The sequence below is a fragment of the Armigeres subalbatus genome, chromosome 3 (assembly GCF_024139115.2).
Source record: "Armigeres subalbatus isolate Guangzhou_Male chromosome 3, GZ_Asu_2, whole genome shotgun sequence".
Taxonomy (NCBI): domain Eukaryota; kingdom Metazoa; phylum Arthropoda; class Insecta; order Diptera; family Culicidae; genus Armigeres; species Armigeres subalbatus.
In genome coordinates, this window is record NC_085141.1 from 115,703,424 (window position 1) to 115,729,284 (window position 25,861).

Here is a 25,861-nt window from a genome sequence, read left to right on the forward strand (position 1 = left end):
CCTGAGTAGGTATATGCTCGAGCACATGTTGTTTATATGATTTTATCACATTCCGAAAATAGTTCGTGTCCCTGATGATGGTGGAACACAGTCTAGCAATGGCCGTTTATAGCCTATTATTTTATTAGCTCGAGCAGTTTCAAACATCGGAACTCTTTTCTCGAGAATTGTATAGAATCATCGAGTCGCTATGGAATCGTTTATTTAATATTTATGCTGGTACAGAAGCAAGCAATAGATTCAGTAGCAGTATAACGGATATAAACCTGCTGCTGAATGCTTTTTGGATAAATAACGAATTCTTCATTTGATGTTATTTAGCTAGCTGTTGAAGGTTGCACATAGAGTTTCGCTTGCGATCTCATGGGAAAACTGTACAACTGGCTTGTGCGGTAGTGGCGATGTGGAAGCCATCTGTTTTCTTCTAATATTTACTTTGAGTGACCTGAATTTCCATGCGCAAAAAATGCCCAAAAACATGCTTTCACACTGTAAATGGAAAGCTTCCACGTGGCTTAGGTTATGATTTCAAATCTCTTTAAAAAAAGAAGCATCACATCGTTTAGAATGACTCGATTGATGACATTATTGTTGCAGCACGATAGAATTTAATCATAATGCGGATGTTTTCCCATTAATTTCATCGACCAGACAAAGTGCCACTCAACTATTCACGATTCATCTCGTAAAGCATCTTTTCACCATATTATTCTGCGTATGCCTTTCCAATATCCAGTATAGCTCTTTCCACTGGAGTACGGTGCTGGTGTAGGCTGAATAATTCTCCAATAGACTGTGCACTGCACAACGTGCAATTCATTCTGGGGTGCTTTTTTCCGCTGGCCTTGTCTGATTTGAAAGGCAGGCCTGTCTGTGTTTGGGAAGGGAAAATGCTTATCAGAATGCTTTGCAACGAAATACTCGTTCTCAGAATGGGGAAACCGTGCAAACATACAACGAGTTGATTCTGGAAGCAGTAAACGGCAATATAACGCAGAAAGTGGCGAACGAGCTGCAATTTGAGCTGCGATGACAACAATGGCCACGTTTGAGGGTATGTGGTATGTCATTTTATGTGGCTTTTGATACAAAACGAGGAAGACAAGTTTCGTCGGACACCTTTTGTGTACAACAGGCTGAACTAGAATACAAGTCGAAAGTTAGCATCGTTTATTGGTTTGAATAAAGAATTCAACCTTTTTTTAAATCCAAACAAACCATACATCGTGGAAGTTTTTCAATACATGCCATAAATACGGAATAACTGCTGCATGCCGCGCTTTCCACTTTTACTTGATTTGAATTACAAGATAAATTTCACAGAAATATTTCAGGTTAATCACAATGAAAAAGTATACCAAATATTCGTCTTTAAAAAATTGTATTGGATCGGCTAATGTTAATCATCATTTCCTCGCATGGTCCACACACTCCTCGAAGGTTAAAAAGCTTTTTAAAATGATGTAAGTACCCTAAAATGAACTGAACTAAATATTATGCAATGCGATGTATCACATACCCGAGTAGCCAAATAACGGATATAAGACACACATGGAACAGTAGTTGAGTGGCAATGAGAATCCGTTCACTTTCCACCGGGGGCGATTGAGCTCTGTAAGGGGGTGGTGACTAAATACTGACTGTCTGTACATGATAGATCGATGGACTAAAATGAAAATGCCCTTTGAAGAATTACAAATATCTCAAAGAATATTCTATAATGAAAAAAATAAAATGGGAGCAACAACGAAATATAATATTTCTTTGAAAGAACATGTATCCATAAAAAAATTAGAACTATCTATAGAAAATTTCGTTTTTTTTTTCTTGAAAAAAAAAAATAATTGCAAAATTGTGAAAAGCAAACGATTTTTTGTAGAAATACTTCGTTGAAACATTTTGGAATTATTGGGATTTTTTTAATAACATTTATGTTGCTGCCTACCTACCGATGGCCGACAGCGAATATCTTTGACATATGCCCCACAACCATTTCTTTGAACAATTGACTGTTTATTGTAGTGTATGGTGTGGCGTAGGTACGTGGGCAGGTCCAATGAAAGTGAACCATGAAACTAAGAACTAGGAACATTTGGATAACTGCTCGTAAAAGCTTCAGAGTAATATGGATAACGATGCATTGAATTGTTTGTACCGTAGAAATGGTGGAATCAATTATCGAAGTTTAATTTTAGAAATGTTTTTTTTTCTAAATCGAAAAATAGATAACTATTTATCACTACTAAGCTGACGTGAGACGTTATAAAATGCATCGCCCCGACAGAGAGGAAAAAAAAGGAACAACCTTTTAGTCTGTGCTTTGTACTGGCACTATCCAGCATCGAACGTAAGAACGTGATCTATTTTTAGAAATTCCCCCAGTTGGAACTCTTTCAACTCTCGGCATTCTGCCACCCTACGAGAAGGACAAATTTTATAACCTAGGTCAACTGGGTGTCTATTTTGGGTGAGGATGCTTCAATGAGAGTCAAGAGCAGCACGACTTGTGCGCCAGCCATAGAAGAGAGGTCCAATCTATTCCGTTCATATGATACTTGCTTTAGATGTATAGCAAGTGTTGGGAACGAGGATTTTTTTAAAGACAATTCATTCAATTATAAACGTAATACTCCTTTCAAGGAGGCTTTCAATCTTTTAGTTATTTTAACTATTTTCGGGCCAATTTAAGTTTATTTAGTTAATGAAACCATGTGGAGTCATAAAAATTATATAGATTTGCCTTCATAGGAATTCTTCTTCTTCTTCTTATTGGCATTACATCCCCACACTGGGATAGAGCCGCCTCGCAGCTTAGTGTCCATTAAGCACTTCCACAGTTATTAACTGCAAGGTTTCTAAGCCAAGTTACCATTTTTGCATTCGTATATCATGAGGCTAACACGATGATACTTTTATGCCCAGGGAAGTCGAGACCGAAAGTTGTCTAGACCGGCACCGGGAATCGAACCCAGTCACCCTCAGCATGGTCTTGCTTTGTAGCCGCGCGTCTTACCGCACGGCTAAGGAGGGCCCCTAATAGGAATTATTACATTTCAAATAACCATTGTTTGCGAAGCTTTAAATTATAGAATAGAATAGAATAAACGGAGAAACTCCCGATGAAACTTTCGGAGGAATCCCTGACGGAGGAATCCCGGAAGAATCCCTGACAAAGCTTCCGGAGGAATTCCTGACGGAACTTCCAGAGGAATTCCTAACAAAACTTCCAGAGGGATTCCTTACGTAAATTCCAGGGGAATTCGTGACGTAAACTCCAAAAGAATTTCTAACGTAACTTCCGGAGGAATTCCTGACGGAACTTCCGGAGGAATTCCTGACGGAACTTCCGGAGGAATTCCTGACGGAACTTCCGGAAGAATTCCTGACGGAACTTCCGGAGAATTTCCTGACGGAACTTCCGGAGGAATTCCTGACGGAACTTCCGGAGGAATTCCTGACGGAACTTCCGGAGGAATTCCTGACGGAACTTCCGGAGGAATTCCTGACGGAACTTCCGGGGGAATCCTGACGGAACTTCCGGAGGAATTCCTGACGGAACTTCCGGAGGAATTCCTGACGGAACTTCCGGAGGAATTCCTGACGGAACTTCCGGAGGAATTCCTGACGGAACTTCCGGAGGAATTCCTGACGGAACTTCCGGAGGAATTCCTGACGGAACTTCCCTAGGAATTCCTGACGGAACTTCCGGAGGAATTCCTGACGGAACTTCCGGAGGAATTCCTGACGGAACTTCCGGAGGAATTCCTGACGGAACTTCCGGAGGAATTCCTGACGGAACTTCCGGAGGAATTCCTGACGGAACTTCCGGAGGAATTCCTGACGGAACTTCCGAGGAATTCCTGACGGAACTTCCGGAGGAATTCCTGACGGAACTTCCGGAGGAATTCCTGACGGAACTTCCGGAGGAATTCCTGACGGAACTTCCGGAGGAATTCCTGACGGAACTTCCGGAGGAATTCCTGACGGAACTTCCGGAGGAATTTCTGACGGAACTTCCAGAGGAATTCCTGACGGAACTTCCGGAGGAATTCCTGACGGAACTTCCGGAGGAATTCCTGACGGAACTTCCGGAGGAATTCCTGACGGAACTTCCGGAGGAATTCCTGACGGAACTTCCGGAGGAATTCCTGACGGAACTTCTGGAGGAATTCCTGACGGAACTTCCGGAGGAATTCCTGACGGATCTTCCGGAGGAATTCCTGACGGAACTTCCGGAGGAATTCCTGACGGAACTTCCGGAGGAATTCCTGACGGAACTTCCGGAGGAATTCCTGACGGAACTTCCGGAGGAATTACTGACGGAGCTTCCGAAGGATTTCCTGATGGAACTTCCAGAGGAATTCCAAATGGAGCTTCCGGAGGAATTCCGGATGAAACTTCCGGACGGAACCACTCTCGCATAGTTATGTAGATTTTGGGATAAGCTTCGTATCATGCACACCAGAAGTGGGTCAATTTTTTCACGAGATGCTGAACCATTTCTCATGTCCAAACATTCATTCTGAATTCCAGACTAGCCACGTCCAATGTGAACGAAAAAGTTTGCGAACTACTGGAGCATCTTCTTGAGCAAACTCTGGAAAACATCAATCAAACTGTTGCTTCAGTGAGTCAAGATGAATCATGGGTTTTGATTTGATTTATTAATTTATTCAGACTAAGGCCGAAGTGGCCTGTGCGGTATATAAGAGTCTTCTCTATTCGGCTCGATCCATGGCTACACGTCGCCAACCACGCAGTCTACGGAGGGTCCGCAAGTCATCTTCCACCTGATCGATCCACCTTGCCCGCTGCGCACCTCGCCTTCTTGTGCCCGTCGGATCGTTGTCGAGAACCATTTTCACCGGGGTTATTGTCCGACATTCTGGCTACGTGCCCGGCCCACCGCAGTCGTCCGATTTTCGCGGTGTGAACGATGGATGGTTCTCCCAACAGCTGATGCAACTCGTGGTTCATTCGCCTCCTCCACGTACCGTCCGCCATCTGCACCCCACCATAGATGGTACGCAGCAGTTTCCTTTCGAAAACTACCAGTGCGCGTTGGTCCTCCACGAGCATCGTCCAGGTCTCGTGTCCGTAGAGGACTACTGGTCTAATGAGCATTTTGTAGATTGTCAGTTTGGTACGGCGACGAACTCTATTCGATCGGAGCGTCTTGCGGAGTCCAAAGTACGTACGATTTCCAGCCACTATGCGTTTCTGAATTTCTCTGCTGGTATCATTTTCGGCAGTCACCAGTGAGCCCAAGTACACAAATTCTTCTACCACCTCGATTTCATCACCACCGATGCAAACTCGCGGTGGGTGGCTCACATTGTTTTCTCTTGAACCTCTTCCTATCACGTACTTCGTCTTCGACGTGTTGATGACTAGTCCGATCCGTTTTGATTTGAGGTCTGCATCTAATTCAGTTGATCCTTCCTCAGTCAAACAGCACAGTATATCAAACATTTCTCATGAAGTCTTATTTTTCACTTCTCATTTCTAACTTCTCATTTCTGAATTATCATTAATCACATCACATTGTTCACATCCAGACCAGGCCAGACGACATTTTCGGCTAAATGACCAGTTCGGCCGTATGTTATTTTCGGCTAAATGACCAGTTCGGCCGTATGTTATTTTCGGCCAAATGACTTGGGGGGGTTAAAAGCAGCGGGACGTAAGTGACATTTGTGTAAAATTTGAGTTGACTTTAGCGAGAAATTCTTTGGTTTGATAAATTTTAATTACCGCCATAGGGGGTGACAATGGGTCTAAGATCCATCAATCACGGAATTTTTAACCACCCCTCCCCCCTATGTTCCCATTTTTGCATGAAACATTTGAAAATTCACACAACCCCCTTCCCCCCTCCAAGCGTTACGTAATTTGTGAATGCTCACTAGGGGGTGAGAACGGGTCAGCGCCCTCACCGGCAGTGTAGAGTTCGGGTAACAAAATTGTTCAAAAAGGTCTTTTATAATTTAATTCTCGTGCCCTCAGATACATTAAAACCCATTCTCACCCCCATTTGGCCCATTGTCACCCCCGACGACGGTACTACAATTATTGTGATTTTTTCAATAACATTTAGAGTTCATCACCAAGCTTTGGCTTAAGAACTTTGCCGCAAGATGATGATAAAGTTTGTGAGAATTTTGTTATAATTGTAAAAAAATAACAGAAAACTTGTATACAAATTGCATACTTCCATAAAAATTGTATGAAACAAAACATAATATGGAAAACATTTGCATCTATATTTCTCAAAACTAGGTTTTTGTCACTTTGCGTTTTACTCCCTCAATTGTTTTTACCCTTTTTTGATACATCTTGTCGAATCAAGATTTGTCATCCAATTTATACAATTAAGGCAGCCAAAAACCAGTCAGTAGTACCAAATGAGCCATTATTTAGTCAAAAAATATTTGTCGCGGATAAAAAGACACGCATTGATGATTTCACATAAAATGAGGCAGAAACAAAAAAGCAATTACCCTGTGCTCGCCTTCGATTAGCTTAAATGAATCATGATGAGCCGTTTTCTTTCCTCTTCCAGGAAGGTCAACAATGAAATACTGCCAAGGTTGATTGACTATGGTTGTAACCCCACTCAATAACCTTACGCTCTCCGCATCCGCACCGTTATCGCTTGATTAGATCTCGAAGCTCAGCGTACCGTACGCTCTTTTTAACACGTGCAACAGATAAACACTGACCTGCAGCTGTTTTATTAGTGCTAATGATACGGAACAAGTCCAGGGGATCCGCCAGGAGACCAACCCGATTTTTCTTTTTCTTTTTACTGGAATTTCCATCCCTCAACCGGGGTTGTGCTGCCTCGCAGCTTATTGCTCTAACTCCTGACTTCTAGCAAAAAATTGTTTGAACCTTCATATGTTAATATTTTTTATTTTATTCAGTCAAATAAAATAGAATTATCAGTATATTCAAAATATGTATTGCTACTTTATAGCCGTGCACATTACCACCGAGCTGCGGAGAGCCCATCGAAACGATTGGAACCCATTAATCATCTGCTCCCTTTAGCGCAGTGCTCCTTTAACGTTTCAAGTTACTTTGCTGTTATGTGTGGCGTGCTCCGTTTCAGTCAGAGCATCAGTGTTGCCATAATAGGCGAGAATGTGCGTTGTGAACTGCCCATGCTAAATTTCCATACGAATTCTAATTTCAGATTTTTTTTTACGATTCACTCAACTTTACTCGTTATTTTTGCATGATGGGATATCATATAAATCTGTCGGAAGCTGTAACAAAGATATCAGCTGATGGAATGAAGAAAATCCCTACATCCGTTTTGCGGATACGAGCACAGAACGTTGCATTTTTATATACAGATATGAATAAGAATCGGCTCTCGATAAAGCGAGATGATGCTGAGATTTGAGTAGGAAATGGTGAACAGACATAAAAATATAATTTCTCGCTTAACTTTTCAAAAGGTCTAGGTAACATTTTATTCATGAATTAATTTGAATAGCGCAATCAACAGAACAACATGAAAGCTTTTGATTGCTGTACTCAAATTATTTCATAAAAAAATGGTCCTTTTGAAAAGTTAAGCGAGACTTTTTTACCTTCTGTGTAAGCAGACTACATTGAGTCAACCATTTGTCGCCACATTGATCTCTTAGACGTCTTATTTTCACCTGGATGGTGCGAATAGAATCGATTCGGTTGTCAAACTGAAGCTAAAATTAATTAAAAACAAATAAACACGCATTTTTGTTAAACGAGCAAGAACAAAGCGCTTTGTCAACCCCCCTCGCTGGTAGCCGCCTATCCGAATCAGTTTTTTTTTTCAACTTGTAAACAAGTGCGATAGACATGTTTTCATGGCTTGTTACGATTCGTAGAGGGTTTTGCCTCTCTTTTATCGTTGTTCGTTATCTATTGAGAGCGATTTTTGCAAACCCTGGCAATGAGAAAAACGCATGAGAGAGGTCAAAATAGAACTTTTGTTTTTTTTTATATCTTTATTAGGGAGACTTTCAGCCCAAGGCTGGCTCGTCTCGTAACTTTAGTTGATTATATAATTTCCATCAATTTTAATCTATTTGTGTTAATTTTAATGCATCGCAGCTATTTTTTCTCGATTTTGCAAAAACAATGTAGGGCAACTGTACCAGTTTTGGTCATGTTGCTAATTTGGCCAGTTTCTTGCGTAACTCCGATAATAAAGCAATTTCCGAGGGTTTTATTAGCTGTGACAGGAGATCTACAACTAGTTTTTGGAAAATGTGTATTTTTCAGAGTTGGCCAAATTAGGCACTAAGATGGCCAAAGCCGCTACACTTACCCTATTATCACTTGCCAAAAGAAGAGTTATAATTCATAATTCCACGACTAGATTGTAACTTTATGGATACATATTGTGACCTCAACAGCAACGCCGTCTTCAGTGTCTCGTACTTGACTCGACTTAGTATGTACGTATGATGAGTCAAGTACAAGACACCAAAGACGATCTTATTGTTGAGGTAAAAATTAGCATCTGTTAAGTTACAAACAAGTGGAGTCAATAAATGGGATAGTACTAACTCGTCTTACGACAAATGAAGGAATTCTATTTTTTACATACGCATACATACGTCACCTCAATTCGTCGATCTGAGTCGATTGGTATATCCGAGCCTTCTATTAAACGTTAGGTTTTAAAGTGATCCTATAGCCTATACGTTAACTTAAAATATGAAAATGAAAAAACGAATCGTTTTTGTCAATTTAATCTCAGGGTGCGATAAAGAAGGAGTACAATAAAGAAGGTTTGATAGGTTTAGCTGTGTACGGATCACAGTTCTGTAATTCCGTGTGAGACACTCGCAGGTAGAATTATTTTAAAGTGATTCGGATGGATCTCAATTCTTCGTGTACGCCAGCATTTGAAAGTTTGAAAGTTTCTTGCTCTACGTTGGTGAGTCGCCTACGAGAAGAATGGTGTTATTGTGGATCTAGTGGGACGCTAGCAAAAAGGTGGGACGCTCGCAAAAAGTATGATGTTATGGTAATTAGATGGATCACAATTCTGCATTTGATGTAATGGATAACAATTCTGCGTGATGGGACGCCCATGTTTAAGAGCTTCTTCCTCGGTATGAATGGGACGCCCGCAAGAAGAATAATATTATTGTGGATTTGATGCAGTGCCATGAAATCTCAATGTCAATTGAATTTTTTGACCCGAATGTGAACTTAGCCTATGTAGATCTCAATTGAATACAGAGATGTCCGATCTATTTAGTTGGCAGCAGCAAACGCATTCATTCGATTCACTTTAACTGCATATCATGTCAGTTTGACAAAAATAGCATAGCATAGTATAGCATAGCATAGTTACGGTACTTCGTAGATTGGACACTAGTTATACTCTCGTTTCTCTTTTGGAATCCTTATTTAGATTGCTATCAGAAATCAAGGTGGGTGTGGTCCTTGATTTCAATCTAGGATAAAAATCACAAAAGCATGAGGATTAATACTCCTGGCCACGCCCATCTTCACCGTAACTTGGGAGGAGAAGGAAGTGTTGGTGTAGTACTTACTTAACGCGAGGCCCCCGACTCAGCGACACTCTCAAAAGTATAAGGGTATGCGATAAGACACTTTTTCCTAACGAAACGAAACGAAATGAAATTTAAAATGTGTAGGGGAACCGCTCCTTGAATTCATACCATGTACCCAAATCAATACCATCCGAAAACAGAGAAATGGTGCGCAAAATGTTTTGTTTCTCATTTTTGTGATTTTTTTCAGCAGTGAGCACGCCGGATAACAACAAAACACGACACAAATTAAGCCTAAATTGCCTGTTTTGCGAATGTTATTGATATAGGAGCATGTTATTAATAATGGAACAGATACCCTGTTGATTTGAAACGAAATGAAACGAAATATAAATTATTTCCGCAACTTCGAAACGATACGAAATAAAGGTCTATTTAATTCGAAATTTTACGAAACGAAACGAAATTTTAATTTTTTTTTCCGCGGAATTTTTATTGAATTGATTTTACATTTTACAAAATTGGTTCACACGCAATCGAGATATATTTCTCCAAAATTGGAAATTTTGTATGAAAAACTGCAAGTGGGCATTTTATTATCCTGGTCACTGTAGTAACAAAATAAACAGTCTGAGATAAATCGCCGCTTCCCCGTTTACAATTGGCGAAAAGGCAATACCCCAGCAATAGTGCAGTTCCAAATTTCCAAATAAATCATATTTAGGATGTGATTCCTTCTTTAGAAGTAGATATTTTGCCTGGACTTGTAGATATAATGTCTTCCATGAAAGCAAAAACCTGTGTATTTAGTATGACTTAAAGTGATATTATCCAATTGTAGATATGGTTCCTATGGTATTGTGGGGCCCTCCTTAGCCGTGCGGTAAGACGCGCGGCTACAAAGCAATACCATGCTGAGGGTGGCTGGGTTCGATTCCCGGTGCCGGTCTAGACAATTTTCGGATTGGAAATTGTCTCGACTTCCCTGGGCATAAAAGTATCAGTGTTTAGCCTCATGATATACGAATGCAAAAATGGTAACCTGGCTTAGAAACCTCGCAGTTAATAACTGTGGAAGTGCTTAATGAACACTAAGCTGCGAGGCGGCTCTATCCCAATCTAGGGATGTAATGCCAATAAGAAGAAGAAGAAGAAGATATGGTTCAATTTTTGAAATGAAGTCTGCGTTTAAAATGGGACAAAGAAGTATAATATTCATTCGTAAACAGTTTGTTTGGTATTACAGTATCCCCCCGCTCATCCTGACCTCGCTCATCCGACGACTCGTTAGTCCGGACCCCGCTAATTCGGAATTTTCCGGATTAAAAAGTATCAACACCCATTTAAACACATTATGCTGTCAGTTTTCGAATTTATGCTGTGATTTTGTTTTGGTTCATTTGTATGGATTTGACAGTCGGATTAACGAGAGGAGCCCCGATAGTCCGGCCATACATTTGTCGGATCAGCGGGGGTATACTGTAGAATGTAATTTTTGTTGATAAATAGTATCCATCTTTCTGAAAATTGTCTAATATGTAAAATAGTCCCTTTTATGAAAAAATAATTACAGTATACCCCCGCTGATCCGACAAATGTATGGCCAGACTAACGAGGTACTGTCAAATCCGTTTAAATGAACCGAAACAAAATCACAGCACAAATTTGAAAACTGACAGCATAATGTATTTAAATGGGTGTTGATTATTTTTAATCCGAAAAATTCTGAATTAGCGATCCGGACTAACGAGTCATCGGATTAACGAGGTCCGGATAAGCTGGGGATACTGTATACAGAAAAACCTTTCATTAGTAAATAATTCCATATCCACGTTTTACAAAATAACCTTCTTTATATAAGACTTTTTATATTCTTTAGCCACCAACAATAATCGGAATATCGGAATACAGAGTTTTACTATTTCTGGGGAACTGTACATTCTGGCAATTGGTCAATTCTGGCATATGCTCCATTCTGGGGAATGGGTTTCTGGTAAAAATCATTGTGGCAAATGCCATACAATCATTGAGCTAACTCAAAACAAGAAAATGATAGATAGTAGATAGAGAATTTTTAATAGCAAACATTTGCTCGTTAGACGAAAACCTCTACGCCTTTCTAAAATGCACAAAATCGCAGTTTTTACGGCAGCAGTTTGCCAGGTATGAAGAAATAATGTTTCCTTTCTCATACAAAAACTTGTTACAAAAGGATATCATTTACTTTACTTACATTTACTCCTAGGCGCTTTAAAAATAATTCACAAGGGCCTCAAGAATCAACGCCACGGCTTTGCCTCTTTGACAAAGTTGTTCTGATCAGATTCGTATCTGATTATATTTATACTCTGAGCCTGGCGTCTTAAATATTGAGTTAAAATAGTTAAAGATATTTTTCGTTTTCTATTTGACATTTCTAACAAAACACTGAAGACGTTTTATAGATAAAAACTGAATACGTATTTGTCGACTCATAATGGGATTATGCAGTAACCGTAAATAGGGTATCTGTTCCTATATCAATAACAATAAGGCAATGCGCATATGAAATGCATTGATTTCTCACCCAATAATCAAGAAACATGAGAATAGTTATGCTCGGCTTATGTAATTTTTAATTGAAAACAATTTGGTAACTTCAAAAATGAAATTTTCATCACATTATAGAAGTATTTAGCTAAAAAACATCATCACCGCCATGCACCTATTTCAATAACATTCAAAAACAGTTAATCCTATGCCTGTACCTATATCAATAATACTATTTCCAACATAAAATACGCACACTATTACTTGTGTGTATACGTAACGATATGATTGCAGTGATGCCGAATTCTTCAATGTTTTGTATTTGAGTTGAAATATAATTACAAAATTGCTGTTTTTGTTGAAGTTTTCCATCTTATCAGTTCAATTTCGTGCTTGTCATAACTTATCTTTTCGATATAATTTATTTTACAAACATATGAGTTGAATTTCACAGTGAAAGTTCATGCAAGTGCTTTGAAATAAAAATCTAGGTCGGCAACCCTTGAGAGTACTACAAGCCATGTAAACAGTTTGGAATACGGACAAGCATAATTTAGACGTTGTTCGAAATAAACCTATATCAAACTATAGGAAATCGCGTTGGTTTTTTAAATATAATTATATTCATAGTGAAAATGTGATGTGCTTTATGTGCCGTGAAGTGAATTTTGAAGGGATAGAATTGTTTTAGCTTGAAATTGAGTGGAAAACAACGGCGTGAAAACAGATGAATCTGCTAGTAGCAATCGAACAGTGCATCAAACCATCAGCTCAGAGGTAGGAAAATGAAAATAAAAGTGCTTTATAATTTTATTATTCAATAATTTGATTCTTGTGAATTAAAACATTACATAAACAAAATCTTGAATAATAATCCAAACATTCAAGAATGTGTTCCATCCATTATTGTGTACATACGATGTGAGAAATTGTAAATAAATTGATTTTTTATTTGGTTCATCGACGGTTGGGATTAATATACGGGCTGTTATTAATATGGGAACAGATACCCTATGAAGATTTGTATAACATAAAGTTTTTAAAACAGTGTGATTGGCTTAATATCAGCTGAAAAGGAATCACCCAGGAAGCAGCTGTCACACGTCTTACCTGCACGATGGTCAGCAAATGAAAGTGAGGTCGGAGTCGCAACCTACTGAGATGAGAATATTCAAATGGCACTCACTGCAAGTGCATAGTCATAGGGTGAACTAGTCAACATTTAGACCAGTATAAACTTACACCCACACAAACAGCTTTATGATTTTGTTCAGCGGCGCAGCCAAAATTTTTGATAATACACTACCGTACGAGACAGTATGGTTTAAGTCTAAATTTGTTTCGAAATTCCGCGGAATTCCGTTAAATTTCGTTAAAAGCTATTTTTTTCTAGCGAAATTTTTGTGATTTTACGAAACGAAACGAAATCAAAAAATCAGATTTCGCCACGCTCAAATTCCGCGAAATTCCGCGGAATTTCGTTTCGAACCACCTGAAACGAAATTTTTCGAAATACCGCATATGCTTACAAAAGTACCACGGAGTTGGATATTGGGGAAGGTATTCGTTGGATCAGGATTTGCCTGTAGCTGACAATGTGACCGTGGTAGATCTTACACCGCAACACACCACGCAAAGGTGTCTACCCAGTGTTACGGGGGCATATCATGTCAGTTTGAAAAATTGCCGTAAATTAATTTATGGAGCAATATTTTCCACAATTGGCACAAATATCAATTCGGCTTCAATAATATATTTGAAATCAGAAACAAAAAAATGTTTCTCTTGCAATTTCACAATTTTCCGACCACCAGTCATTCGAATGACGAGCATCTCAGACAGAATCAATTGAAAAGAGGCATTGATCAATCGAGACGGCATGAATAAGGCAAATTTTATCAGCACTCAATTGGATCAAAATTATGCGTAGTTGGACCTCATTCAAGATTTTCGTCCTCTGCGCTGCGGACGCTCGCAAGAAGAATGGTGTTATTGTCGATCGGTTGGATCACAATATTACAAGGTAGGACACCCGCAATAAAACCTTGCTTCCTCTGCGTTGCCTTTTCGTACCTCGAAAAACTGAATTTTGTTATTTGATGATTAGTATCAAAGTGGCCAAGAGCGTTTCAATTTGAAACAATATATTTGTTTAGATCAATTTCCGTCATTTTACAACGCGTATTACAGTACTCAAGTTAAATGACAATTCAACAAAGTCATTTAATGTGTATTGAAGCCACTCTGTTTACATATCTATATATCTATATACAAAAAAATGAATTTCTGTCTGTCTGAACCTTATAAACTCGGAAACTACTGAAACCGAGCAACACACTTGTTATAGAGAAGTTTCTGTGACCCGTATGCGACGAAATTGAGTCATATAAGAGTTGTTGCAACCAAATCTGCCAGAACTGTGCTACTAGGGAACCGATCGGCGTGAAAATTTGTATGCAGAGGTTTTTGGGACCGGAGAAGGTTCTTAAGATGGTTTGAGACCCCTCTCCGCTTAGGAAAGGGGGGCTCCCGTACAAAAGAAACATAAATTTCTGCATAACTCGAGAGCTAATCAGAGAATAAATCAATTTTAGGCGAAACGAAGTTCGTCGGTTCTGCTAGTGGTTCAATGAAAATAAAATTTAATGATTTAAAAAAAAATCTACATTTTTTGACAACACTTGCCAGGACGGTGATGGTAGTGACTGAAAAACACCACAGGGAACAAAGCGAGAATGAAAAGAAAATAAGAAACCCAGCTGGCTCATCTCATCTCAGGATAGGATGGATCACAATTCTGCATAGATGGGATTGGTCACAATACTGCTTTGCTTCCTTTGAGTGAGTGGGACGCCCGCAAGAATAATTTTATTATTGTGGTTTTGATGGATCACAATTGAGTGTAGCTGGACGGCAGCAGCAAGAAGAATGGTGTTATTGCGGATCGAATGAACCACAATTCTGTGTTGTGGGCTGCCAGCATTCAAGAGTTTCGTTCTCTGCGCTGGTGGGACATCCGCAAAAAGATTAGTGCCATTGTGGACTAATTCTAATTCTGCATAGATCGGATTGATCACAATTCTGGGTGGAGAAACCAGGCTACTGGCCTGGGATATACCGGGCAATTCATTCATTTTCATTTCTTTAGTCTACATCTATACAGATAACACTGAATCAACAATTTGACGCCACAATACACGGTTCGAGGCCGCATCTCTCCATCCTCGAATACGCCCCACGCTCGCCAAGTCGTTCTGCACCTGGTCTGCCCATCTCGCTCGCTGCGCTCCACGTCGTCTCGTACCTGCCGAATCGGAAGCGAACACCATCTTTGCAGAGTTGCTGTCCGGCATTCTTGCAACATGCCCTGCCCATCGTACCCTTCCGGCTTTAGCTACCTTCTGGATACTGGGTTCGCCGTAGAGCTGGGCGAGCTCATGGTTCATTCTTCGCCGCCACACACCGTCTTCTTGTACACCGCCAAAGATGGTCCTAAGCACCCGTCTCTCGAATACTCCGAGTGCTTGCAAGTCCTCCTCGAGCATTGTCCATGTTTCATGTACGTAGAGGACTACCGGTCTTATTAACGTCTTGTACATGACACATTTGGTGCGGTGGCGAATCTTTTTCGACCGCAGTTTCTTCTGGAGCCCGTAGTAGGCCCGACTTCCACAGATGATGCACCTTCGTATTTCACGACTAACGTTGTTGTCAGCCGTTAGCAAGGATCCGAGGTAGACGAATTCCTCGACCACCTCGAAGGTATCCCCGTCTATCGTAACACTGCTTCCCAGGCGGACCCTGTCGCGCTCGGTTCCACCCACAAGCATGTACTTTGTCTTTGACGCATTCACCACCAGTCCAACTTTTGTTGCTTCACGTTTCAGGCAGGTGTACAGTTCTGCCACCTTTGCAAATGTTCGGCCGACAATGTCCATGTCATCCGCGAAGCAAATAAATTGACTGGATCTGTTGAAAATCGTACCCCGGCTGTTACACCCGGCTCTCCGCATGACACCTAGCGCAATGTTGAACAACAGGCACGAAAGTCCATCACCTTGTGTTAGTCCCCGGCGCGATTCGAACGAACTGGAGTGTTCGCCCGAGATCTTCACACAGTTTTGCACACCATCCACCGTTGCTTTGATCAGTCTGGTAAGCTTTCCAGGGAAGCTGTTCTCGTCCATAATTTTCCATAGCTCTACGCGGTCTATACTGTCGTATGCCGCCTTGAAATCAACGAACAGATGGTGCGTAGGGACCTGGTATTCACGGCATTTTTGAAGGATATGCCGTACAGTAAAGATCTGGTCCGTTGTCGAGCGGCCGTCAACGAAGCAGGCTTGATAACTTCCCACGAACTCGTTCACTAATGGTGACAGACGACGGAAGATGATCTGGGATATCACTTTGTAGGCGGCATTAAGGATGGTGATCGCTAGAAAGTTCTCACACTCCAGTTTGTCGCCTTTCTTGTAGATGGGGCATATAACCCCTTCCTTCCACTCCTCCGGTAGCTGTTCGTTTTCCCAGATTCTGACTATCAGTTTGTGCAGGCAAGTGGCCAGCTTTTCCGGGCCCATCTTGATGAGCTCAGCTCCGATACCATCCTTACCAGCTGCTTTATTGGTCTTTAGCTGTTGAATGGCATCCTTAACTTCCCTCAAGGTGGGGGCTGGTTGGCTTCCATCGTCCGCTGAACTGACGTAGTCATCTCCTCCGCTGCCTTGACTTTCATTGCTTGTACTCTCAGCGCCATTCAGATGTTTCTCGTAGTGCTGCTTCCACCTTTCGATCACCACACGTTCGTCCGTCAAGATGCTCCCATCCTTATCCCGGCACATTTCGGCTCGCGGCACGAAGCCTTTGCGGGATGCGTTGAGCTTCTGATAGAACTTGCGTGTATCTTGAGAACGGCAGAGCTGTTTCATTTCCTTGCACTCCGCTTCTTCCAGGCGGCGTTTCTTCTCCTGAAAAAGGGGGGCTGCTGTCTCCGCTTCCGTCTATAACGTTCCACGTTCTGCCGGGTACCTTGCTGCAGCGCGACCGCCCGCGCTGCGTCCTTCTCCTCCAGAATCTGTCTGCACTCTTCGTCGAACTAATCGTTCCGTCGACTTCGACCCATATACCCGACGTTGTTCTCCGCTGCGTCGTTAATGGTTGCTTTGACTGTATTCCAACAGTCCTCAAGAGGGTCCCCATCGAGCTCACCCTCTTCCGGCAACGCTGCCTCGAGATGCTGCGCGTATGCAGTGGCGACATCAGGTTGCTTCAGTCGCTCTAGGTCGTACCGCGGCGGTCAATACCGGGCAATATTTTTTTTTTTTCATATTGCTTTTCAACAGCGGACTATGTCTATTGATGATTGTCACAGGCTCCAGAGAATCGCTTACGTTTAAAAGTTTCTTCCAGTGTGTGGATGGAACGATGCAAGAAGAATAATATTCTTGTGGATGATGGATCAGAAATCTGTGAGGTTGGACGCCAGCATTCAAGATTTTTTTTCTTGCGTTAATGGAACGCTCGCAAGAAGAATGGTGTTATTGTGGATCGGATGAATCACAATTTTGTGTTGCTGGACGCTCACATTCAAGAGTTTCGTCCTCTGCGGTGGTGGGACGTACGTAAAAAGATGTTTGTTATTGTGGATCGGATTGATCACAATTCTGAGAAAAGAAACGTTTACGCTTAAGAGGTTATTTCTCTGTGTGGATGGGACGCCCACAAGAAGAATAATATAATTTTGTATTAATTCTGTGTGGTGAACGCCCGCATTCAAAAATTTCTTATTCTACGTTGGTGGGAGCCCGCAAGAAGGATGGTCGATCGAATGGATCACAATTCTGCATAGATCAGATGGATCACAAATCTGCGTGGTGGGACGCCCGCATGTAAGAGTTCCTTCCTCTACGTTGGTCGAATGCCCACAAGAAGTAATGTGTTATACTATCGACAGACATATGATTTCCGCACAATGATTTTCGTATCACGCTGTACGCGTACAGTGACGAGATGACACACATCTTTTCTTTCTACCGTTGTATCTATTTGCCAGCTTGTTTTGAAACTGATTCTACCGCTTTCCAAAACTATATTTTTCATCAAAATGTATAGAAATCATAAACTGTTACTAAAGTTTTTTTATGTCTATTATCGAGACTTTCAGCCCAAGGCTGGCTCGTCTCGCATGTTACTATAGTTTTTATAGGCATTACACAATATTTACCCATATTTTTGAATAAATTGTGAATTCGCGTCGGCAGTTCATTCATCGATATGAAAAAGTCATAGTTTTCCAATTCTTCGTATAGGTATTTTAGCAGAAATATGCGAGTTCTTGCAAATATTCCGCAGGGCAATTATTTCTGCTGACGTTAATCACTCTATTCTATGGTTTGGGGTGATTTCAGTGTAAACGGCACTGATCGTTTAATTCATTTGGACATTTTGAAGGATAAAGCCAACACCGTTTTATTTGGTTATAAATCCAATTTTGAATTTGTCCAAAACAACGGTACAAAACATTCTTCACATCTAAAAAAGTAGATGCTAACTAATGGCAAATCAAAGATCCCGCATCCTTCCAAATCCCCAGACCTCATTCCAATTAAAACCCATGAGATCCTTGTACAAAATGTTCGAAATCACACGATACAGAACTCAAACCATTGAATATCATGCAAAAGTAACGGCAGATCTTCCCGGAAACAACCCAAGAACTGGTAAAATCAATAGGAAGACATCTTCATAGCGTAATTGTAGTAAACAATGGGCTTACGAATAATTATGTTGCCAATGTTGTGAAAAATATCAAACTGAATTGCAGAAAAATGATTTTTACTCAGTCAGCTTGCAAATGTTTGTTTTTTATTTCATATGTCAACCGGCGTATTTGACATTTCAAAACAACAAATTATGTTCTGTTTCGTACAATACAACGGTCGAAGGGCAGGGTACGGAAATCATCGTGCTTTCGTGATACCAGCGTGATTCTGGGTGACAGACATATGATTTTATGCTGTACAGTGATATTGGTATCACATATGTGTCACAAGTATTATAGGGGCTTGGAATGATCGTAATTATGCGTGATTGGAGACTCGCATGTAAGATTTCCCTTCTTTTCGTTGGTGGTCCGCTCGAAAGAAAAATTATGTTATTGTGGATCCAAAAGGTAACAAGTGTTCGAGATGTTTAATTTCACTTAGAATTACACACCAACCTATACATAACCACAGACAAACAGACATAACACATTGAACATTCATTCATCAAATTCATCGTCGTGCACACACTAACGACATCTGTTTTTTCACTAAGCTGGGCAAATCACGAACCAGATAGCGGTAGCGAGCAAACGTCAAACTTGAGCAAATCCGATGTGCGCGCCTCGAGTGATCGATTGGTCAACTAAAGATTATTTAAATTGACCAGTAAATCAGTGACCGATAACAATTTCACAAGTGTTATGTCTGTTTGTCTGTGGTTGTACACTCCGTGTTGTCCGGAGCAAAACCGAGTGTAATGTCTTTTACCAGGTCGCACGCGCATGTCTCTCTCGATTGGACACAGCCAGCGAGTGCGGTGTCTACCCCGGAGCCGATATCCTCTTCCAGGATCTCTGCTAAACATGACTGTTCCGGGCGTCTCTTCCAGCATACGCACTACATGTCCAGCCCACTGTACATTGCCGTATTTTATCACATCGTCAGCATTTTTGTACACTTGATACAACTTGTGATTCATGCATCTGCGCCATTCACCATTTTCCATCACGCCGCCGAGTATTCAGCGCATTATTTTCCGTTCAAAGACTACGAAAATTCGATGGAGTGCATCTTTCAACGTCCATGCTTCATGACGTTAACAGGCGTATAGGGCGACTGGGCGAATCAGCGATGTATACAGAGCTGCATTATTACCCGTTTGTTCAATCCTGTATTTTCGATTACATTTGTCGGTGTTGACTGCTGGTTTTTCGGTGATGGGGCTGCCATCTTAGGAATAGCTGACGTGACACCGCATTTCTTGCTTAGCCGCCCGCTACGGGTCAGACGTTGTTTTAGGCCACCCCATACATGGGGAACAGACGCTCATGCAGGTTTGAATCTAGTCTCCCCATTCCAGGATTAGGCTATAGTGCACTTTGAGCGGCACACGGTCGCTTTGATAGGGCCTGCTCCAGATATCCGCCTTGTTATGAAGCAAATTCTAGTACTTCACTTTATATTTTTTTTTATCTCGCATGAGACCTTTTTCCTTTCCCGTAAATCAATTTCTCAGCAAAAATCTGCGTGAATGAGTATTCTCTGTTCGTAAGAATGTGTGAGAATTAAGATCCCTGGTCTTGTGGTATTGCGTTATTTTTAAGCATCTTGAAATAAGTTCTGACTTATTAATCACGGTGTTCAATTTTCCATCGATACTTTTCCGAATACGATTTCCAGTTGTTGTTGCTGGTAGTTTGACAACCATTTAATGTACAGTGAAATGGACGTGTGCTCCAAGGGAGTAGACACGGTAGTCATGATTTGCAAAACAATTGAAATATGACTATTGGAAATTTTACTTCCCTTGCGAGTCGAGACGCCGCCCACTGCATGAAAGTGTCTTGAGCGCGATGTGCTTCATAAAGGTTCGGCACCCATGGTATTGCATCAAAAGTATTTTTCGAACATAGTGAGACACTCGTTGTTTACAATAATGTGTTGAAAGGGTTTGCTGCAAGATGCAAGATATGTGGAAGGTGTTATTTATTCTTATAGAAATGTAAGCTATTAGCCATTTTTTAATGAAGAGGAAAGATGTGTGCCATGGACACTGGACAGGTCTATATTATGAACAAGCTCAACATACCTCTGTTCATGATTGTTACATGATTGATTAAGGCAGTTTTTTTTAAAGATATAAAATAACAGACAGCTAATCCCAAAAATTTGTAGTCAAACCTTTTTTCAAAAGTTTCACAGGGGAAAATTAATACCTCAATTGAACCAATTCAATACCAAATTATTGCTTATGTGAATCGTCTATTGCAAAAAAAATGACATATGCTGTGAAAATATCGTCTAATCATGAGTTTCAATGATAAACCACTTATTTGAAAATTTGTTTCTGTTTTCAATATGGCTATCATGAATTTCGATCAGAAAAAGTTGCTGTCAATACCGTTATAAACACTTTGAACAGCAAATAATAGCATTTGGGTTGTTCATTAAGCAACATTATTGTTAAAAATTGTGGCTTTGTTTAAACTCTCAAAATAGCATTCATTACATCTGTTCATAAGGTCATTTATCAGTTGACGTTTTTATAACAATTAATGGCAATAAGAGCGCAAATTAAACTGTTCAACCAGCTATAATGATTGCTGTTTTTAATCCCATGTAAGAATAAGATGAATCCAGGAAGCGTGGAAATCATTATTATCTTTCTGTCTATTATTTCAATAAGTATCAATGTAGTGGAATATATTGGATGAGTATTGACTCATCTTTTGACAACAGATTATAACAACACCAACTTTTTTTATATTCGTAGCATGGGTAACTTCTCACAGGAATTTTCGGGTTCTATTATTTTGCCTCTCTTATCTAATTCTTGAATTCAGAAAAGAAACTTTTAAAATATTATTGATTATCCAACAATCATTTTGTGAACTCATACGTTTAAAGAATTGAATAGTCGTTTATATTGATTTAAGAAGAAAATGGTGCAGATTATCAAAATCAAAATTCTTGGAAACACTGCTTCTGACAATCCCTCCCCATCGATAAGACACATAGAGGATGAAACAGTTACCTTAAACCAAATATACATTCATCTATCAACGGCCAAGGATGGAAACAGCAGTCCACTCGCCGTAAGCGCCGCCAGTGCTGCTATGACTGACGATGAAGTTGATCCGACGCACGGTGAGCAATACTCGTCGAAGTTCCACTGAACTAATTCGATCCATCGCCGGCGGGAACGAATGTGGCGGAGGTGGATGCTGTCATAACGATTATCATTGTCATCAGCCCCAGCAATTTGGAATTCCACACGTTCTCGCTGCTCCGGGCTAGCTGTGGTCGTCGATGGCCAGTGCCGGAATTATCCTCCTCTCCTGGCGAGCAGCCAACGCAAATTAATTTTTAATCCTTTTCTCGCTTCTTCCGAGGTATCCACTGCTTTCTTCAGTAGCCACCACTTTACTTTCCTTCCCAACGAGCTTTGCCCACCCTCGAGGGCACACGATTGCTCCTATTTTATTAGCACATAACCTTTCTGCTCTCGTGTGCTCTTTGCAGGCTCGCTTGCCTTCGCCTTCGCTTCGTTACACAGACAGCACAGCTCAACTCGAACGGAAAGAACTTGAGCAGCACGGCAGCAGGATTCGCGTATTTTGTAGGACACACTCACTCACACCGACGCAATTGCCGTAATAAAACACCACCAGGCACACGTACATACAACACCGTTATGCTGGGAAAGGGAAAATTCTATGAAAATTGGATAATTTTCCCCGGATCCTTTTTTTCGATTTGAATTTGTGGACCCGTTTCGCACTTTTTCTCACTTCACTACGTTGACTCTACGCAAATAAAACCAACTCTGCGCCACACAACCGATTTTGTTTCGTTTTTGCTCATTGACTCCCGCATCGAACGGCCCAAATCCCAGGAAGAATTTTTCCAGCACAGCTCTGAAACGTTCTTAACGATCCTAGCGCTTTTTTTCCCGTTCCGCAGAGCTTCCAGAAACTTTTCTTCTGCACACAAATTCTGATTTTCCTCCCATTCAAACACGTTCTACTCGATCGCGATCGATTCCTATCCGCTTTCGATCCGGTTTCGCACAATTTTCCTCCACATTTCAGACCACAATTGGGGCAGGAAAATTTTTTCACTCCGAACTGCTGCAGGATCGACCGTTCCGAGTAAAATCAATTCTGCATTTTCCGATGTGTGCCGTGTTCCTGCTTGCTGGTGGCTGCCGTTCTGGTTTCAGCACTCGCGCTCTTTGCTACTGCTGACTGGGATTCCGTGTCGCAGCAGGACGAAAAAAAACGGTGAGAATTTTCCAGCCAGCACACGTGTCCTGTAAGCGCGAATGGGACGACCATAGGCGGTTGGCGGCGAGTGCTGATTGAGCGATCCCACACATATATACTAGCGGGGTCGGTTGGGAACCACGCTGCACATCACGGTTCGCTGTGGGGTAGTACCTACCACTGTTGCTGCTTTCGGTTGGGGTGGTCTTCATGAGTGCCGTTTAGAGAGGTGATTTCGTTCTCTTTCTTCCATTCCATTAGGCTTGGTGACTGTGACTGGACTTGAATAGGTGGCAGGATACGCTTTGTATTTATTGTATACTGGTTGTACTTGACTCGAGAACCGCGAAAAGTTTGACCTCAAAAGTGAGTGCTGCCAGATCATTTTTTTTCTGTTAATATAACAATATTGATACAAGATGTTCAAGTGTGACGATCCTGAAGAATTTTGAAGACTATGCGACACAATGATGGATCTGTACATTTTTCTCTGAAAACTGCAAAACAAAAAGCGATTTGTTTTATGAAGATGATGAATCGGTGTTGCATGAGATAAGTAGCCGATTTATTAGACCGACTTTTCGAACCACCATAGAAACATATCTTTCCTTCCAAAACCTCCTTATGCCAGATTTGGTTCCATTTGCTTGATTAATTCTCGAATTATGAAAAAAATTGTGTTTCATTTGTATGGGAGCCCCCCCTTTCGAACCATCTTAAGATCCTTCCCCGGCCCCAGAAACCTCTGCATACAAATTTTCACGTCTATCGGTTCAATAGTTTCCGAGTCTATAAGGGTCAGACAGACAGAAATTCTTTTTTATGTATGTAGAAGAAGAAGATATATATATATATATATATATATATATATCTATATATATTAGGGTGGCTCAAATTAGTATGGGAAAAACTTTTTTCAATTTTTTTGATGGGCCGCCCTCTTATTCGGTTCTATTTGATGCCCTGATGCTCTGGACAAAATTTCAGCCAAATCGGTCAACGTTTGGGCGGTGCTAAACTCGTTGGAATTTTATATGGAAAAATGTATGCAGAAACATCCAAAAACAGTAATTTGCTGCTGGACTACACAACTTACGATGAAGAACTATGATACTCATCCAGACCTTGGAGAATTTAATACAGAATGTTATGCAGAAAACCGCGAGAAGATTCGAGTTTGCCCGGCTGAGTTATTAGCATTTCTCTGCAGTGGGGTTTGAGCAAATTTCGTTTCTTTTACCTTTGAAAAGAAATAAATTCACCCCCACAACACTCCAGTAAAATGCTAATATCTTTGCCTAATAAACTGTAATCTTCTCGCGGTTTTCAGCATAACATTCTGTACTTTATTTTACAAGAACTGAATTAGTATCATGGTTCTTGATCGTAAATTGTGCCGTCCAACTGCAAATCACTGTTTTTGGATGTTTCTGCATACATTTTCCATATAAACTTCAAACGAGTTTAGCACTACTCAAACGTTGACCGATTTGGCTGAAATTTTGTCCAGAGCATCAGGGCGTCGAACAGAACCGAATAAAAGGGCGGCCCATCAAAAAAATTGAAAAATGAGCCACCTAATATATATATATATATATATATATATATATATATATATATATATATATATATATATATATATATATATATATATATATATATATATATATATATATATATATATATATATATATATATATATATATATATATATATATATATATATATATAGATATATAGATTACACCCAGTTCTTTTTTTACACTGTTGGGTTTTAATCGATTAAGACATTTAGTGTCAATGAAACTTTAACTTAACCCCACGGAAAAATTCACTAAAATCAAAGAAAATTTAGGTGGTATTTAAAAATCAGGTTAACCAAGAAATTAAAGAATACTACCGTGAAAAAAATATTGGGAGTATAGACAAAATAATAAATAAGCAACTAATTAACATCCAGTTAATACTGGAACCGTCGTACTTAGAACACACGGGTTCATTCAATAAAGTAATGTCAGATTTCACCCCAAATTGATTGAATTATTTAAACGTTGTACAAGTTTAGTAACTGGGTCCCTTTTTAGTCGTGCGGTAAGACGCGCGGCTACAAAGCAAGACCATGCTGAGGATGGCTGGGTTCGATTCCCGGTGCCAGTCTAGGCAATTTTCGGATTGGAAATTGTCTCGACTTCCCTGGGCATAAAAGTATCATCGTGCTAGCCTCATGATATACGAATGCAAAAATGGTAACCTGGCTTAGAAACCTCGCAGTTAATAACTGTGGAAGTGCATAATGAACACTAAGCTGCGAGGCGGCTCTGTCCCAGTGTGGGGATGTAATGCCAATAAGAAGAAGAAGAAGAAGTTTAGTAACTTTGAACGATTTTGTCAATGCTTTAATAAGGTACGGTAAATGCTGCGTGAAGCGTACCATTGGTACTTCGCGTACCTGAAGTAATAAAATAGACCCCATCTCGCGGTCCTTAGCCTCTTACCCAGCAATTCCTATCCCTACCTCCTCGTGGTGCTGACCGGGATACGAGTAACCTTAGGGAAGATTGGGTAACCAACCCCAGTGGGAACTATGGAACTATGGTCGTATGCTGACAGGGAAGGGGGGGTTTGCTCCTCTCCGGAGGTGCAAATCTTATTGAGCGTCTGTTCTCCATGTCAGGATCAGCTCACAACAGCGTCTGTTCTCCATGTTAGGGGCGGCTGATCATCGTCCGAGTGCCAGCGAGGGACTCTAAGTGAAACTGTGCACCATGGTCCACCG

At 40.7% G+C, this 25,861-nt stretch overlaps 1 protein-coding gene across 10 annotated transcripts in view; it reads right to left on the reverse strand.

The window, feature by feature from the left end:
* LOC134224687 (voltage-dependent calcium channel type A subunit alpha-1-like) overlaps positions 1-22,978 on the reverse strand; it is a 168,800-nt gene extending 145,822 nt beyond the window's left edge. For all 10 annotated transcript variants that reach the window (XM_062704195.1, XM_062704194.1, XM_062704192.1 and 7 more), the window contains exon 1: positions 21,855-22,978. The gene's annotated coding sequence lies outside the window, so the exon portion shown is untranslated. The remainder of the gene's footprint in view (positions 1-21,854) is intronic.
* Positions 22,979-25,861: the final 2,883 nt, after the last annotated feature.